General features: G+C 46.2%; 1 protein-coding gene across 14 annotated transcripts in view; it reads right to left on the bottom strand.

The window, feature by feature from the left end:
* The window catches only part of TRERF1 (transcriptional regulating factor 1), a 188,483-nt gene that overhangs the window by 114,051 nt on the left and 66,255 nt on the right, over positions 1-8,177 (bottom strand). The gene's annotated exons all lie outside the window — the stretch shown is intronic.

Here is an 8,177-nt window from a genome sequence, read left to right as displayed (position 1 = left end):
CCATGTACAATCCATCAGCAAACGATGTCAGCTTTATCTTCAAAATATATCCAGGCCTCCATCACTTCTCACCACCTCCATTGCTACCACTTTGGTCTACGCCAATAGTTTCTCTCATTAGGTTACTGCAGTAACCTCCTAACTGGTCTCTCTTCTTCTACCCTCGCCTTTCTACAATCCGGGTACCACATGCACTGAATTATGTTATGGGTTGAATTGTGTCTCCCTCAAATTACTATACCGAACTCCTAACCCTCGGCACCTCAGAATGTGATCTTATTTAGAAATAGGGTCATTGCTGATAAAATTAGCCAGTAAGATGAGATCATACTGGAGTACAGTGGGTCCCTATTCCAATATGATTGGTGTCCCTATAAAAAGGGGGAAATCTGGACATAGACACCCACACAGGGCAAGCATCCTGTGAAGACTGGCATTATGCTGCCACAAGCCAATGAACTACCAGAAGCGAGGAGAGGGGCCTGGCCAGATCTTTCCTTAGCACCTCCAGAGGGAGCGTGGCGCTATAGAAACCTTGATCTCGGACTTCTGGCTTCCAGAACTGTCGGACAATAAATTTCTGTTGTTAAAGTTGCCCAGTTTGTGGTACTTTATTATGGCAGCCCCAGCAAACTATTACACCAGGCCTCCCACAGTCGCCTAAGTGATCATTTAAAAATCACTCTTCTACTCAGAACACTCCGATAGTGCTTCATCTTTCTCAAAGTTAAAGACAAAATCCTTGAAATGACTTACAAGGCCCACATATCCTGGCCGGCCTCTTCTCTGACCTCTTCTACTCCTACTCTACGCTTCCTCAATTTCCTCCAGCCATAATGGCTTCCTCAAACATCCTAAGCAGGCTCTTGCCTCAGGGCCTTCGCACTTGCTCTTCCCTCTACCTGAAACAGTCTTCTACCAGGCATCCTTTACTCCAGGTTTCTGCTCACATGTCACTTTCTCTGTGAGTCCTTCCACTCCCACTCCTGCATCCTTTCAATTCCCTTCCCTGTAGTATTTTTCTTTGTAGCTTTATTACTACCTGGCATTTGTTTATGTTTTTATGTCTATTCTTTCACACTAGAGTATAAACTCTCTGAGAATAAGGATATTGTACTATGGTATAACTCAGAGTCCAACACAGGCAGGTGCTCGAGAAATAGTTGTTGAAAGATTTATTTGTGGAATCAAAGAAGCCAAGAGAAAAGAGTTACAAAAAGGAGGAAGTTGTCCACAGTGTTAAAAGCAGCGGAGTCCAGAAAGATAAGGGCTGAAGTGTCCGTTGGGTGTGGTAACATGGAAGCCAGGGTGACCTTAGAGAGGGCAGTTCCTATGGAAGGCAGGAACCCTCTGCGGCAAATCCACCAGGTCCCTTCCCCGTGCCAGGCTCCCCTCTCACAGGCAGAAGCCAGCCTGAGTGGGCTGTGTCAGCCAAGGAGCAAAACCTGAGGGCAGATGCCTTCCAGACTTCTGTCTGTGAGGGAAGGAGAAACAGGAATGTGAAAAAAAGGAGGTGAAAGTTTGAAGAAAGACTTTATTGCTGAATAACTGAAGGGAGTGAGGTCCCAAGAGCTACAGGAGATGGGGGACCCATGTGCTGGAAGAAGGTTCTCTGTTCGGGGGAGGGAAAGGGTCCTTCTCTGAGTGGAAGGAAACCAGCTTGCAATGAGCCCAGATGCCAATACTCACCCAGGAGGGGAGGCAGGAACCTGAATGGGCTCACTGCTGTGGGAGAGTCCTGCAAGTATAGGGTTGGATCCGAAACCAAGCGCTTTCTTAGACTTTGTGCCCTAAGTGCCTCACTCACCTCAACCAGTACCGACTCCGATCCCCTGATTAGAGAGAGCTGGCTGCTGGCCAGCACCACTGAGGGCCCAGCCGAAACCAGAGGCCGTGGTCTCATACAGGCACAACCCCAATGGCTATGGGATTTCTGGGACAGGTCCTCAGCAGCCTAGATATAGGAGGAGAGGAACCCCAAAGAGCTCCATTCATTTCCGTCAAGGTTGCCTCATTCTTCCAGGCTTCTAGATTCAATCCTCTGAGGCTTCTTTGAGCCCTTCCACCCTCTCCACTCCCCCAGTTCCTCCCAGTCAATCACAGACTATTCCTCTTACACTGAGAGGACTCCTACTTCTGAGCACCTACTATGCGCTGGATGCGACACAAGTTAAAATCCTTATACAACAGTCCTGTGAAGTGTTTTCAGCTTCTATTTACAGATGAGGTTCAAAAGATTAGTAAACTTGCTCAAGGTCACACAGGTAGCAAGTGACAACTGGGATCTGAAACCTTCCATCTCTATTTTCTTTTCTATATTCATGACACTACCCTAGTCCAAGCCCTCAACATTTCATTTCTAATATCCAACATGATAAATGTTATCCAACTCACCTCCCAGCAGCACTCCCCATTTACAATGCACAGATCCAGATGAACCTTCTTCCAGCACTGTTTTTACCTATCCCCATTCTATTTGATTGGCTTTGGTGGCTCCCCGATACAGGAAAATTTCAAACTCCACAGCCATCTCTCAGGATCCTTCATAAACGATGCATATCCCTTTCTTTAACCTTGTTTCCCACAGGCACATTCAGCTCCACCCCCTCCATTTTGCTCCTCCCCTTTCTGTGACCCTGCCTTAAGATCCCAGCGCTGGGCACACTCCTCCCCCTGCAGCTCCACCCCTGTGACTGCCCTGTTTTCCTGCAGTCCACTGAGTGGTACCACCCCAGCTAGCTGAGCTTTCCCCTGCTCTTCTGAGCTCACTGCATTGAGCTTCTCTTGGCAAGTGTTCCATTTGCTCATGTCGACTGCAAACCCCTTGAGGGTAATTAATATGTATTGAAAACGCTTGAAATTGCCCACTGCTCAACACCAGGTAAATGTTACTTGACCCACAGAATAATACTGATGAAGCTCAGATGATGTACCTCTAGAAGTTTTTCAGAAAATACAAGAGACCTGGATGTGTAAGGGAAGAAACAGAGGGCCTTCTTGAAGTTTTTGGAAGCATACCCATTCTTCCTTTGCGGGAGCATCCAGCGTCTGGCACTCTATGCTAACAGCAATCCTAATAAGGTGGATGGTGGCTGGATTTAGCTCTTCCCTCCTCTTCCTGCTTCTACACACTCCAGGTCTTGGTATCCTTCCTTAGCTACCCTTTCGCACACTTTCATAGACATGGATAAAGATCCCGTCTTCCTCCCTCTTCAAGGGAAGAGCTTGACATGTGAGAAATCTGGCTGAGGGGAGTTCATGGTGATTAGCGGGATTGTCAGTGCTGGGCTCCCTGAAGGAGGAAAAAGGATACTATACTATGTTTCTGGGAAATTGAGAGTTGGTCCTCATCAGCCACGGACCACACAGCAGTTCAGGGAGAGGATGGTTGGGAAAAGTGAAAGTTAGCAAAGTACTCAGAGCTATCAAATCACATCCCACACAGACAGAATGAGAGGCAGCTGAATAACAAGGGTTTGAGAGAAAATTATAGGGATCAAGGTGATGCTGTCTCCCAAGATGTCCAATAAGAAATCAAGATCTCCCCAAAACAGTGGAACCAAAGGCAAAATGTGGGCCTCGTGACATAGTTGAAATAACAGGAGCTCTAGAGTTGGGCCTGGGATCAAATCTTGACTTTGTCACCTAGTGGCTGTCCAACCTTGGACTGGTCAATTAACTTCTTTGAGCCAGATTCTGCAGGAGCTAATGTGAAGCTCAAATAAAACAAGAAATGTACAGAAACATCTAACACAGTGCCTGGCATTATGTAAGGGGCCCAATAAATGTTGCTCCCTTCCCTCCTTCCAGCTTTCAGATCTCACAGCTCTCAAATCTCGCTAATAGGAACAAGTACAGAAGCTGCAGAGCATTTCCCAGTGGGAAGGTCTGCAAAGGATGACAAAAGTCAGCAAAAGGGAGGAGAACAAAAGGGCCACCCCACGGCCGCTAAGAGAGAAGGGCTGGACTTCTCTGTGAACGCCCAGGTTTCAAAACACACAAAGCTTCGAGCCTCAGACCAAACCCAAACAGGAAGTTTGTGACAAACTTAGCAAACATGCATGTACAACTGCAGGAGGTTGCACACCACTCAGAAAAGATGAAAAACCATCACTTCTTGACGGCGGGGAGGGAATCGGTGTGGAATAAAAGAAGTGTGCTTGGCCAACGTTCCAAATGTACAAAACTCGTTCTGGGTGCCAGGGAGCTCCTCACTCTAAGAACATGGGCCAAATCACGTGGAGTTGCTCTGGTTTTTCAAAGCCAGGGTCTGGCAGCTCCTCCCCACTTTTTGTCCCTCCCCTACCTCCTCAGGCATCAAGGACAGCGAACACTCTGAACAGTCGATCAGGGGTCTGGATGACTTAGATGTGTGGGGTCATTTTTCAGCTGGGAGAACTCAGCACAGAAAGAGGAAGTGATGTGAGGGGGTCCCACAGAACTCGATCTCCATCTGGCTGCCCGGCCAGTGCTTGTCTCATCAGGCCCCCTAGTGCTCCACAACGGGGGCCCTCAGGCTGCCATTTCTCCTCCTCTGAAATCCTGCCTGGCACTAACATTTTCATGTGTACTGTTCGCACTGGTATGGGGAGCTATCGTTTCAGTTCGTTCATTTCTAAGTGCAGGCAAAGATGGACACGCCTGATCTCCATGATCTGTGTCCCATCTCCCCAACCAGAGTGAAAACTAGGTGCTTCCTTCCGCTTTGTCCACTATCTCCCAGAATCTGTGGATTGAGCCTTGATACTAGGCCATATGTTTGGTGGGTATGCTCCAGAAAATACTTGGTAACTTAATAAACACATCAGTACTCTTCTTGATCCACCTTCAGCAGACAGATCTTTGGTTCTGCCCCTCCTGGGTAAATGGCCCAATTGTAAACTCAGTCCCCTGACTATCAGCCTCACTGCCCGCCTCCTCTCTCAGCACCTCCGGCAGTGGTTTCCCCACCTCCCCAAGTTAGGTTCCTTTAAAAAAAAATGACTCATTTAGGAAGAGACAAAACCCAAAACTTCAATGGTAAAGATAAAACAGCACCAAGTCTCTTTAAACACCTCCTACTCCATGTAGAATTTAGATCTGATAAAACCTCCCCAAACTGGACCTCCTAATTTGGAACTTACGGTATACACAATTCTTCTAGCAAAAACATTTCCAGTAATGTCTTCTCTCTGAACTCTTCGGGGTCATCTTTGAAAATGGAGGTGCCCTCAGGGCTCCAGTCAATAGCTTTTTCAAAATGAGGGAATGAGATATTATTATTATTTAACGCCTAGAACACCTGGTCTCATTCCACCTAGTGGGGGAATGAGATATTAAAGTCCACGCTTTCGACTCCTGGGGGGGGGGGTCAAAAGCGAATTATTTGATGTTTTACTATGTTTATGATTCTTGACTTAATGGAGAAAGAACGTTGGCATTATCTCATTGGCCTAAGGAGAATTATGGGGAGTTTTTCATAAAAAGTAAGACTTCTTAGTATGTAAGAAGTTTACAACTTTTGTGCACAGTATGTGAAAGGAACAAAATTGTATAATACAATATGCAGAATCATAACATTTTAGAGCTAAAATGAGCAATTAGGATGATCCAGGGCTTCTCTAATGTTGGCTGCGTTAAAAAAATTCCCAGGCCCCGCTCCCACAGATTTCCTTTTTTTCTTTTATGTTTCCCAGTGACTTTAATGTGCCTCCAGGGTTGAAAACCACTGATCAGGTGCTGATAAGAAAATTGAGATCTGAAGAAATTAAGGTTCAGTCCAAGACTGCTCTGACAGACGCAATACCAGAACCAAATCCGACACAACTCCCCATCCAGTTCTGCAGTGTCACTCAAATTTTTTAGTATTTGTAGATATGTTAAAATCTTTCTTTTTTAATTTTGGGGGACTAGAAGTTCCCAACTTTTCGTTTTGTTAAGCAAGAGTATTTTTATAAATATCTACCAAAAACTATCACTGCTTCCTGACAAGTCTCTTGCTCGTTTGCATACCTGCCACCCTCTCCACCCCGATCCCAGCCCAGGAGGTAAGATCTGACAATATGTGGTCCTGGCCACAGCCTCTCACCTCTACTCACCCTGCTCCTCACCAACACCCATGCGACAAATCCACAATATCTATTTCTGGAAGTCCCTTCACTAACCACAAACTATTTCCCAGACCCACCAAACCCACCCTACACCTTCCTCCTGACACGTGACAGCTAATATTTGTATAAATTACAATTATTTATAGTTTTTTACTCCACACACATTATCCCTTCTAAATTTCTCCCTAATCAAGGATATACTAGAAACTTTTAAGGAGGCCTACCTTTGAGGAGTACAATTAAGGGGTAAGGCAGGGAGCAAAAGGGTTCTCTTTACACCCTTCAGTTTGAATTTGGGCAAGCATGCATTTTTTTAAATGGTACAAAATCACACACAGACGCGCACACACACACTCTAAAACAAAGTAGGTTACGAAATATATCTACGGTTTGCTTCTACCTTGCAAATACAGAAAATTGCCCAGGAAGTCTCCGTACTCAAGTTCTACATGTAAATGATATCTGGGTGGTGGGATTATGGGTGATAATAATTTCACTTCCTTTTCCTCTTTATCTGTATTATGTTTTATTTATGTGATAAAGGAATAATGATGGTTTAAAACCTAAACCAAAGCATCATCTGATCTCTGAAACCTACACAGCATTGAGAAGCAAAGGCACCAGAGCAAGTCCCAGTCTGGCATCTCCTTTTTGTAAAATGAAAGATTTCCCCCAGAACTTCCCTGGCTTCTGCACCCTGTCTAGGGCAGAGTCTACCCCTGCAACTGACCCCAAGTCACCCTCAGGTTCTGCCAGTATCCAGAACAGATGTAGAAGGGATGCCTAGCACAGCTGTCAAGCCCCTTCCGTTTGACCTCCTCTAGCTCTATCTCCCCCTGCTCCCCGAGTTTCAGCCACATGGGTCAGTTGCCTTCTCCCAAGTGTCTCTCTGGTCCCTGTCTACTCAGGCTATGTCACCCACCCCTACTTGTTTTCTCCCTCACCAAAGCAAGCAGCACACCTACTCCAAGTAACATTCAGACCTACAACTTGTAGATCAGAAGCCCCGAAACTCTCTAAATGGAGTGTAAACTATGGAATTGTCTACAGTTCCCACTGCTCCCTAATGTCTAACAAGGCAATAAAGAGGGGTGAGAGAGTCTTCAGGCATCAAGGACCATAGGATCAAGGCTTGGAGGTAAGAGAGTGTGTGATGTGTTCAAGGAAGAAGAAGGTATTTGGGATGTCTGGAGCATCTCCTAGCATGTCCAAGGCCCAGCAGAGAAAAAAATCCAAAGAAGATTAACAGCAAAATTTACAAGGGCCAGCAAAGAGAGGCCCAAGCGAAGGGTCCTCAGCCCCTCATCTGCTTATTCATCCTTCCAACTGCTTACCCGCAATTCACTCTACCCTTCCGGTGTTTAGTTGGGTCTAGGCCAACAGGAGTGGGTGGAAAAAATAGGAATAGAGAAAAAAAGAAATGAGATTAAGGAACACCACACTGAGGCGGGCCGAGGTCTTCCCAGTGCAACATCAAGGCTCCTAAGTGGCCTTGGGTGACTCGTGAGAGGGCGGGGGACAATCCTCTCCTTGATGTCAGCTCCAAACACGAAGGACATTTGCCAATTATCCAAACTTCTGGGGACCCCCAAGAGACATTTGTAAAGTAATTCAAAACTGCCAAAATACAGACTGGCCATGCTCTACCCAGATGCCGCTGTGGCCTGTGGGGCCTTTTGGGAAACCCCTGTGGAGGGTATTAGACTAGCACCCACCTCCTGTCCTGTAAGAAGGAAGCCTTCAACAATTCTGGCTCCTCATAGGTTCGCCTCCATTGGGCCTGACTGCTTGGTTGATGGTATGATCGTCTGTCCAGGGGGGAATGCTGCTCTGTAGAAGTGCTATGCTGTTTTAGGTAGGGGTGTGTGTCTATCTTCTCTCCCCACACACTCAACTAGACTGTAAGGTCCTACTGAGCTCAGCTCTTGCTGCTTCTCTTTCTTCTTAAGAAAATTCTCCCTGTTGCCTTTCAGTGGGCATTTACTAACCAAGTAGAAAACCAATCCTCAAATCTGTCAGCTCTTATTAAGTTGGAGTCTTCCTGGAGACTGAGGAGATAACACACGCCAAACAGCTGGATAACACCCT

The sequence above is a fragment of the Pteropus alecto genome, unplaced genomic scaffold (genome assembly GCF_000325575.1).
Source record: "Pteropus alecto unplaced genomic scaffold, ASM32557v1 scaffold7, whole genome shotgun sequence".
Lineage (NCBI taxonomy): Eukaryota > Metazoa > Chordata > Mammalia > Chiroptera > Pteropodidae > Pteropus > Pteropus alecto.
Note: the sequence above shows the minus strand (reverse complement) of the source record. Positions and strands in the feature narration are given on the sequence as shown.